The sequence below is a fragment of the Rhinolophus hipposideros genome (assembly GCF_964194185.1).
Source record: "Rhinolophus hipposideros genome assembly, chromosome: 23".
NCBI classification, from domain to species: Eukaryota; Metazoa; Chordata; class Mammalia; order Chiroptera; family Rhinolophidae; genus Rhinolophus; species Rhinolophus hipposideros.
This window is the reverse complement of record NC_138069.1, coordinates 41,906,739-41,916,988: the sequence shown is the minus strand read 5'-3', so window position 1 is coordinate 41,916,988 and position 10,250 is coordinate 41,906,739. Positions and strand designations below refer to the sequence as shown.

Sequence of the window (10,250 nt, the reverse complement as noted above, 5' to 3'; positions counted from 1 at the left end):
TTTAGCATTGGAATGAGCGTTGAGGTCTTGAAGTGATTATGAAGTTGCAAGCCTCCAGAGAATAAAAAACTAAGAAACTTGCATTTAAGTAGGTCAATCTTATGTGACTACTGATTTTATAAATAAGAAGCAAGACGTATTTTGGAGCTTAGTGTAAATCCCCGTGTATTCTAAAATTCATATAGTCTATTTACTACAGTTAATCCTTAAACAACATGGGGGTAAGAGATGGCCACCCCTGTGCAGTTGAAAATCCACATATAACTTGACTCCCCCAAAACTTGACTATTGTTGTCGGTGTTATGGGGTATTTGTTATAGTCCCTCCTGCCCCGCAGATAGCAAAATCCACAGATACACAAGCCCCTTATATAAAATGACATGGAACAGCACATCAGTCAGCTCTCTGCATCCACGGATTCCCAAACTGGTATTGAAAATCCTGTTTCTCTCTGCGGTTGGTTGAATCTGTAGATGGGAAGCCCAGGGATACAGAGGGCCGACTGGATACTTTTTGAAAAGAATCCACGTGTGAGTGGACCCACACGGTTTAAATCCAGGTTGTTCAAGGTCAGCTGCCCCATAATTTCCCCAATAATAAGAGATGTGCTATAGAATTTATCACAATGATTAATCAGATCGATGGAAAAGTCATGTTCACTCTCATTCGCACTGAAAACTTTTCAATGAGTGGTATATTTACATCACTGGAATCTGACTAGAAAAGATTGTTTGGAAAGGAGCTTGCACTTTAGGAAAGGTGATCTTCACAGGATAAACTACTTTTGCCTGAAACAAATGATCTTGCTTTAGTGTGGCGTATCAAGACGTTTAACAAAAGCATCTGGCCTTTTGGCTCTCTGAGCAGCCCCAGGGCAGTTGGCAGGAACAAGCTCCTTACAAAAGGTGACAAGAAGGGAGCTAAGAAAAAAGTGGTGGACCCATTTTCTGAGAAAGATTGGTATGATGTGTAAGTCCAGCTCTGTTTAACATAAGAAATATTAGGAAAACACTAGGCACGAGAACTCAAGGAACCAAACTCGCAGCTGTTGGTCTCAAGTGTTTGTGAAGTGAGCCCAGCTGATCTGCTGAATGATGAAGTTACATGTAGAAAATTGAAGCTAATGACTGAAGATGTTCAGGGCAAAAACTGCCCAATTTCCATGGCATGGATCTGACCTGTGACAAAATGTGCTCCATGGACAACAAATGGCAGACCGTGAGTGAAGCTCATGTTGATGTCAAGACTACCGATGGCTGTGTGCTTCGTCTGTTCTGTGTTGGTTTTACTAAAAGCGCCACAATCAGATCCGAAAGACCAGCATCAGCAGGTCTGCCACGTCCGCAAGAAGATGACGGAGACCATGACCCGAGAGGTGCAGGCAAATGACTTGAAAGAAGTGGTCAATACACTGATTCCAGAGAGGACTGGCAAAGACGCAGAACAGGCTTGCCAGGCTGCTCCATGATGCCTTTGTTAGAAAAGTCAAAGTGCTGCAGAAGCCCGAGTTTGAACTGGGAAAGCTCCTGGAGCTTCATGGTGAAGGGAGCAGTTCTGGAAAAGCTTCTGGGGATGAGACGGGCTCAAGCTGAGTGAGGTATGAGCCCCAGTCCAAGGAGCTTTAAAATTCAGACTTTTCATGATGACAAGTAAAAAATTCTATTGAGGGGGAAATGTGTGGGTTGAGTTGGGAGGGCTGCATCTTTGGGCTGAATCTGCACAGCGTGCCTGGTGATCTGAGGAGCCCTGGAGAGCTGTGCTTTCTTCTAAAAAACAGGTAAGTTATTCAGGGGAGCAAGAGCAGGCATGGCTGCAGTTCTGCTTTGCTTCTATTTTGAGTAGCTCTCTACACTCAATTTTTAGCTTTTAGGTACATAAGTACATAAGGAATTTTTCTAGGGTAGCTGTGCCTCACCACTGTATTAACTGGAATTCTTCAATGAACTGCTTAATGATTTTAGCTTTTTTAGGGCAATGGATTTAACCTATTTTTCCATCCCCTGTTTGCCTACTAAGAGTTCTGTTTCCGTTATCAGAAAATGAATGAGTAATTGGAAGATTGGGAAATAGGCTCTATTTTCTAACTCTTCAAGCTTGTCTTCTATTATGCTTAAGTTTACAAGCACCCCACACTGCTGCTCACTTAAGACTTGGTGAAAGGAGCATGTCTCTAGGTTCCTTTGACTTAAGTTGCTGTGTTAGGATTCTCCAGACAGAACCGATCGCTGTATACGTATACACACAGATCTGAGGAGATGTGTTACAGAAATTGGCTCACATGTTACAGATGCTGAGAAATCCCATCGTCTGCTATCAGCAAACTGGACAACCAGGAAAGTTGGTGCAATTCAGCCCGAGAGCCAGGGATGCCAGTGTCCCAAGGGCGGGGATATGGACCTCCCAAGTCAAGCAAAGGGTGAGCAAATTCACCTATTCTTCACTTTTTTGTACCATCGGACTCGCAAAGGATTGGATGATGTCCACCAGCATTGGTGAGGGCAATCTTTATTCAAAGGACCGATTCAAATGCTTTCACACCCAGAAGTTGTGTTTTACCAGCTCTCAGGGCGTCCCTTAGGCCAGTCATGTTGACATAAAATTAACAATCCCCGTTGCATATACCTGCCTCTTTTCAGCTGAGTCCTCAGATGCCTTGGAAAGTCTAGTTCTTTGTAGGACATGCAGAGGGGTATCATACCTAGGATATAGCACTGTTTCTTGTCAATCCCCCTCCCCAACACTTGATAAGGACCCACACTTGTTCAGAAAATACTACTGTAGGACGGCAATCTGATAAAAGCTGGTTTATTTTCAACGCAGGTACTTTGTTCTGTATGTGTCAAATCCAAACATACACATCTGCATTCACTTAGAAATTGAGACTGCAGGAGTGAGGGAGACTCATTCATTTTCCAGCCTTGTGGTGCTTTCGGAAGAGTCGATTGAGTAGTCTGCTCCTTGCATGCCGGTGAGTGGCAGGCAGGGTTCATTGTCAAATTAACGTTCATGTTTCCTACTACACTGCGTAAAATCAAGGTTTGGCAACACGTGACTTTAACAACGTTTAAACCTTTGGAGTTTCTGTTAAAATCAGCATCTCCTTTTTTCCTGTATTAGGGACTCTCTAACAAGAATACTTTAACCAGATGCCTCCCTTTGGTTCGGTGTAAATTCTGTGGCCAGACGGTCCCTGACTGAGGATGGTTTGACTTACGATCTTTTAACTCTACGATGGTGAGAAAGCCATATGCATTCAATAGAAACCGTACTTCGAATTTTGGATTTTGAGCTTTTCCCATGTTAGCCACGTGTGCTATGACACTCTCGGGACCCTGGACAGTGGTGGCGAGGGCAGCTCCCGGCCAGCCCAGCGATCGAGAAGGTAAATAACTGGTACTCCACGGAGCAGTATTAAGTGCATTTTCAACTGACAACATTTTCAACTTAAGATGGGTTTATCAAAATGGCCAGGAGCATCTGTGTTTGGGTTGAGTGTATTCTCTGGTTTTCTCCATATTCCCTGCATTTGTCACACAGTCCCTAAAAAGATCAAAAGCAGTCTGATCTTTATTTAAAAAAGAAAATTTTATTTTTTAACATTTGCATCATTTAAAATGGTGAATGTTACACAAAAGATGACTTTCTGTCAGCTTCCTTTCAGGAACAATGAGTTTGTCTTTTGACCACACAACTGATATAATAGTAGTATTCAGCTTTCAGACCTAACCTTGATGATGTGTGAATTTTGCCCTTCACTATTCAGATGCATGACAGGTGTTGGGCTTTCATTTCAGTTTGTTGGGAGGAAGAAGGGGGATCTGGAAAAAGGGATGAAAATTCCAGTTCATTCTAGATAAGAATCATTTAGGCCAAGAGACCTGCCCAGGTAAGTGAGAGACTGTAGGGCTGAAATCCTGCGGAGACCTCTTGTTTCTCAGCGGAAATAAAGCACTGCTTTTTTTCATAGTTCAAATACTTTGATATGGCTATTAACAGGGCTGAAGAAACCTGGCTTTTCTTTTAAAATCGGCCCATCAGTACAGGGCCATTTTTGAAGGTAATGCTTAGTTTTGAAGCTATGGGGGCATATGCCTGTTGCCTTTTAAGTTGTTAGGAGAGGTGAAATGTAGTGTGAGAAGGTCAAGTAGTTTATGAAGTGGCCTCTATTAATTTTAAGTTAATCTGGGCAAATTTCAATGGGACATTCTCACCTACCTCTAAAGGTGAACAACTAAAGCAAAGCCCCAGTCGGTGGGATGCTGCCTTCCGGACGGTGTGTACTTTGTAACTTTAGTAATTCGGGAATAATTTTAATGTAACTGATTTGGGGGAGATGGGTGAGGTGTGAAGCAAGCCCTCAGTGGCCTGTGCATGTGAAGTTGGCTTTTGCCGCAAGAGGGCGCCTCGTTTTCACTTAGGGAGTGTCCTGCCTCAGGGAAGGCCTTGTTTTTTTCCAGTTACTTTGTTTATCCAAGTTCTTAATCTTAAAAATTAATGTAAAGATGCTGGAATTAGTGCAGTGTGGTTTGTTAAGTTCAATGAATGTGGTATATCAAATCTTACACGATTCTAACTCTAACTCAATACCCTCAGATGGTACGCTTTAAAATAAGGTGAATTAGAAAAAATAATTCGGTGGTTTTGTTTTTAATTTTTATTTTGGAGGTTGACTTTCAGTATGAAACCACATTTTCACACTGTATCAACAAGAACGGTGGTTTTGTTCTACGTGGGCTTATCAGAATGTTCACTTCTGCCCAGGGACGCACAGCCTCCCCAGCAGCTGAGCAGGGACAGGCGGGCCCCCCAGGAGGGTCTCGGGCTGTGCTCATTCAGCTTGAGTAGCAGTGGGCTCGTCCTGAGTCTGTCCCACGTGTGAGAGCCTCTTAGAAACCCGGAAAGGGAAATTTGCCACAAGAATGAATCGATTTTTCACTACAGAAATCATTCTAGATTTTTGGTGGCTCGTAGTGAAATGTATGTAAACCGTCAGAATCTTAAAATATTGGGAACTGCTGTTGTTCTGTAATGTTAATGAATTATTGTTCTTTCTGGAACATTTTTGCCAAAGATCTATCAGGAAATTTGTTTAAATGATAATACAATATATATAAATAGCTCACAAGCTATTTAACTTCTTGAAAATGTTCTGAGTACCTCTTAGGGCTTATTAAAATAAAGCAGTTTGTTAGAATAAACTCCAGGCTTCTTCTTTGTTAGATATTTCCATTTTGGTCTCTTAGAGAACGATTGCTAGGCTGTTGCTTCGTCTCCCACTGGATTCGGGCGTGTAAGGTCCAAAGCTCCTCATATACATTTTGCAAGATCACAACACCTGGCATGAGTTTCTTCTTAAAACTCTTATCTTTATGTTTTAAAGTGCCTATCTTCATGCACATGGTTCTCCCCATATTTACTGTTCTCTTCTGATGTTTTAGAATGAGGATGTTTTAGTAAAAGAGAAACTGACAATATCCTAACTCCTAAGAACGTTTCAACTGCCATCAGGCAATTGGCCATTTTGACAGCCAAGAGCTGCCATTCACTGAGCTCCTATCCCACCAGTGTGACAGGCAGTGATTCTGCCAGGTGCAACATTCTTCATCTTCAGAACACTCCTGGAAAACAGCCATTCCCATTGTGGTGCCGAGGACATGGAGGTGAGATCACCTTGCTAGTAACTGGTGGAGCCGCAATCCAAACAGTTTGTTCTTCCTGCCATGTTGTTTTTTTGCCCTTGTCGCCTCCTTTCAAGATAGTCATTCAACATCCAGCAAAAATTTATTGGGCACCTTCTGTGTACCAGGCATCCTAGAAAGTGCTGGAGACAGAGCAGTAAATAAAACCAAGCCCCCTGCCCTCACAGAGCCCAGCATTCAGATTGGTTCCTTGTTAAGTGATGAAGTGAAAGGATTGAGGTCCAAGGCACATGGATGGGGAAATGGAGAGGTCTTCCTGTTATAAACGTACCGATATTTGATACTTGACTTTCTGATTGCAAAAATGAGAACTGCTACATCCAAGAAGCAAAGTTTTGTCTAGAGAAGGTGACACTGTTAATGTTTTGGTACCGTTGAGGACATCAAGGATGAGAGTCATACCTTCCACTTCATACTTGAATCTTCACTCACCTCAGGTTGTATCGGCCATGTCAGCCTCAGACTTTTCCACCCGTGGTCCAAGATTTACAAAGAGAAAAAGATCTTCAATGAAGCTAAAGTTAGGGAAATTATCCCTGAACTAGTACAGTTGCTACCAACCTCACATAACTACTTACATTTTAATTGAAATAAGTACAATTGCTGCAGCTCCTCACTCAAACACTAGCCACCTCTCAATGCTCAGTAGCTCCTTGCAGCTCTTGGCTGCTGTGTGGGACAGCGCAGACAAAGGACATTTCCATCATCGCGGAAAGTTCTATTGGACACACCGTTATACTTGTGACACTGTTGCCTCTTCAGGATGTGAAGATCTTTATTACATTAGAGGATGTGATTTTTTTTTTTTTACTTTTAATCCCCCATCAGAATATAAGACAAAAACACCATTCTCTTGAGGTGGAGGAAGAAAAGATCATGAGTTTGCACATGATTTTCCATAAGCTTTTGCTCTACAGAAAGGAATTGTCTTCATCTCTCACTTTTTATCTCATTCACGAGTGTGTTAGTCAGGGTTCTCCAGAGAAACAGAACCAACAGGATATGCATAGAGACAGAGTGTGTTAGTCAGGGTTCTCCAGAGAAACAGAACCAACAGGATATGCATAGAGACATAAGACGAGGCTTGCTGTGGAAACTGGCTCCTGCAGTTATGGAGGCTGAGATGTGCCAGGATATGCTGTCCGCAAGCTGGAGGACCAGGAAAGCCGCTGGTGTAACACTCTGAGACCCGTAGCAGGCATTCTGATGTCCAAGATCAGGAGAAGATGGATGTCCCAGCTCAAGAAGAGAGAAAATTCGCCCTTCCTCCACCATTTTGTCCTAATCAGGCCCTCCGTGGATTGGATGATGCTCACCCACATTGGTTAGGGCCAGTCAGGCTACCGACTCAAATGCTCATCTCTTCCCAGACACCCTCACAGACACACCCAGAAATAGTGATTTACCAGCTATCAGGGCGTCCCTTAGCGCAGTCAAGTTGACATAAAATTAGCCAGCACAATGAGGCATTTCATAGTTCTCTGAACGACCGATGTGGAAGTTTAGCGCATGCCGGGTGCGTGGGAAGCCTTCTACGAGAGAAAATGGCATCCTCTATTTGTCTTCATTTTATATGACTTTGTATATTTAAAAATAATGTTTTAAAATGTAGAGCTCTTAGCCTCTCCTAGTTAAATTCTAGGCATTTTATTGTCCAATAGCAATTGGCTTGAAAGTCTCTTTCCATTCGCACTTTTTGAAAAATTTTATCTATTAGGCGGTCACCCATGCGTGTGATTTTAGGAGAGGCGAGTGTGCTACACACTCCAATGGAAACACATACTCAGGTTTAAAACTTGACCTTGGCTCTGGTAATGGGACAGCTCATTGGACTTGAAATGATTCATGAGAACATCCTGTACTGCCACTTTGGGACTCAAAACATGAGAGAGGACAGCCTGAGGAATCGAGGCAGGTCTTGGAAGCGGTTGTCCCCTCAGACCTGTGGGCTTACCAGAGAACCTTGAGCACCTTCCAGCTTGAGGCTGGACTTGGCCTTCCCCTTGTAGCTTCCAAAAATAGGAATTGGAACTTATTCCCTATGTGACATAATGCATCTCACAATCACCAGCAGGAAGTGAAAGCTTTCCTGCCAGGCTTGCAATGTCCCAGGAGGTAAGCTGGGAAGGACATTCCTTCACTGTCCTATTGCACAATAAGATGCCTGTGTAAGACCACTTTGTTCAGTCTGACAACACGGCACACTCCTCAAAACTATGCAGCAAGAGAGGTGAGACTGGCCAGATTTGGGTGTTCCTTCATAAACAAAGAACGGGCAAATGTGAGGAGCAAGGCCCTCCTCTCTGGCTCTCCTGGGCTCCATGGGCTCCTAAAAGCAGTGAGGTCATGTCATTAGGGAAACACTCAGATTTTTCAAACAATTAGGGCAGACAACGGATTTGGTTCACTGGCCCAACCTCTGATTGAAAATCGTACAACAGACGGTAGCAGGCAGACGGCAGCTCAAGCTGTGCGGCCGTACGTATACGTAGTAATTCTGGTTTTCCAGGATCTGCAGTAAGCGTTGCATATCTTCATTTCATTGTCACTGTACTAGGCTCCAAAGATTAACAGGTGTGTGAGATAGGAGCCAACCTCCAGCATCCACTGGGGGAGGCTGGGGAGGAAAGCAACACCAAACCAGTTGTTAGCATGAGGCTGCCTGTAAGTGGTGCGCCATCCCCTGGGGGCTGGGGAGACCTCCCGAGGTGTGGGAAGTGGCTCTCAGACACTTGATTATTGCACATCCGTCTCCAGGACAGAGGCTCTCAGGAGCCTCATCTGGTTCCTGAGGGTTTGCTCAGCATCTATGGCGCCGGCCAAGCCTGCGTCAGGAGCTGCCGTTTGCAAGGTACACGTATGAGATCCAGTTCCTGGACTGGAGGAGCGCCATGTCACCTGCCCACCCTGGCACAGACCTGAGGACGCCGTACCCTCTTGTCCTTCCAATTCAGAAGATCAAAACCCACCTCCAGCCTCAGATGAATCCAATCACTCAGTCTCTGCCTCACAACAGCAGACACACTAAAAGTCTGGTTCTGCCGTGTGCCCTGACCAGGGCCTCTCTCCTGTTTCTGCAGCTCAGGCAGACCTCACTGCAGTGTCCAAGACCACGCCCTCCGCTTTGTGGTGACGGTCAGGTCCTACCACAGCCCTTGGCAGACTTGTTGTTCCTCTGCTCTTTGCTCAAGAAATACCCTTACCACCATGGAGCTACTGTGATAACAAACAAAATGTGAAGACAGAGAACAAGAAATTAGAGTCAGATTTGGCTTTGCTGCTTGAAGTAATTGATTATAAGTTATAATGTAAGCAAAATCCCAGTTACTTAAGATGATAAATGGGGGAAAACCACATTAATGGGATTTGCTATTAAGTGGGTGTTTTGCTACCAAATTGGACAGCAAATGGTTAGGAACTCTTAGAGTGGAAATGAACATATCTTAGATGGTGGTGACGGGTACGGGTCAACACTCCTGCTAGGATGCTAGTGATCAGTGACGTGAGCAGCTTTTCATGTCCCTGTTGGCCATCTGTGTGTCTTCTTCAGAAAACTCTATTCAGTTCCTCTGCCCATTTTTAAATAAGGTTTGTTTGTTTGCTTTCTATTGAGTTGTGTGAGTTCTTTATACTTTTTGGAAATGAACCCCTTACCAGATTTGCAAATGTTTCCTCCCACTGGACACCGTGTTTCCCCAAAAATAAGACCTAGCCGGACAATCAGCTCTAATGTATCTTTTGGAGCAAAAATTAATATAAGACCCGGTCTTATTTTATTATAAGACCTTATTTTCTTATAATAAATATTATTATATTATACCCGCTTTTAAAATAAGACCGGGTATAATATAATATAATATGATATGGTTAATATAATATAACATAACATAACATAATATAATATTATATTATATTACTTATATTACTTTTTGCTCCAAAACATGCATTAGAGCTGATTGTCCGGCTAGGTCTTTTTTCGGGGAAACGGGGTAGGTGGCCTTTTCATTGTATCGATGGTTTCCTTTGCAGTGCAGAAGCCTTTCAGTTCGATGTAGTTCCACTTGATGATTTTTGCTTTTGTTTCCTGTGCTTTTGGTGTCCTGCATCAGCTTTTGACCCTTGTACCAGATCGAACTAAGCCAAGAGCTGGGCTGTCCTTTGGCCCAGAGGTTCATCGCTTCTGAAAGTATCATTCACTCTGGTTTCTTACTGGAGTCTAGCCCAAGTTTTGTTATTTGTTTAGAGGTTATTTTTAGCCAGCTGGAGCAGTTTTAAGGTAAATCTTTTGGGTACTTACGCAGCATTATTTTTTTTTAACTGATCACGACTATTTTCAACTGAGTTAGATTCCAAGGCAGAAACATTTCCTTTTTAAGGTGCCGTTTCTCTGGCAGTTTTAAAGACTAATCCAAAAGATTAGCAAAAATAGTGGCTTGTTAAATAGCTTGAATCTGGGAAAGGCAGGCGCTACTTCTGTTCAATGAACCTCTCTGGGGAGAGAGAAGGAAAGAGGAATAGCCAAGGATCGCTAATCCTTTCCTTTCCTTTCCT

General features: G+C 43.3%; 1 pseudogene across 1 annotated transcript; it reads left to right on the top strand.

The window, feature by feature from the left end:
• The first annotated feature begins 302 nt into the window (after window positions 1-302).
• On the top strand, window positions 303-1,592 carry LOC308491602 (small ribosomal subunit protein eS1-like; annotated as a pseudogene). Its single transcript has 2 exons — window positions 303-307; window positions 868-1,592. The product of its transcript is annotated as a small ribosomal subunit protein eS1-like (transcript).
• The last annotated feature ends 8,658 nt before the right edge of the window (window positions 1,593-10,250 follow it).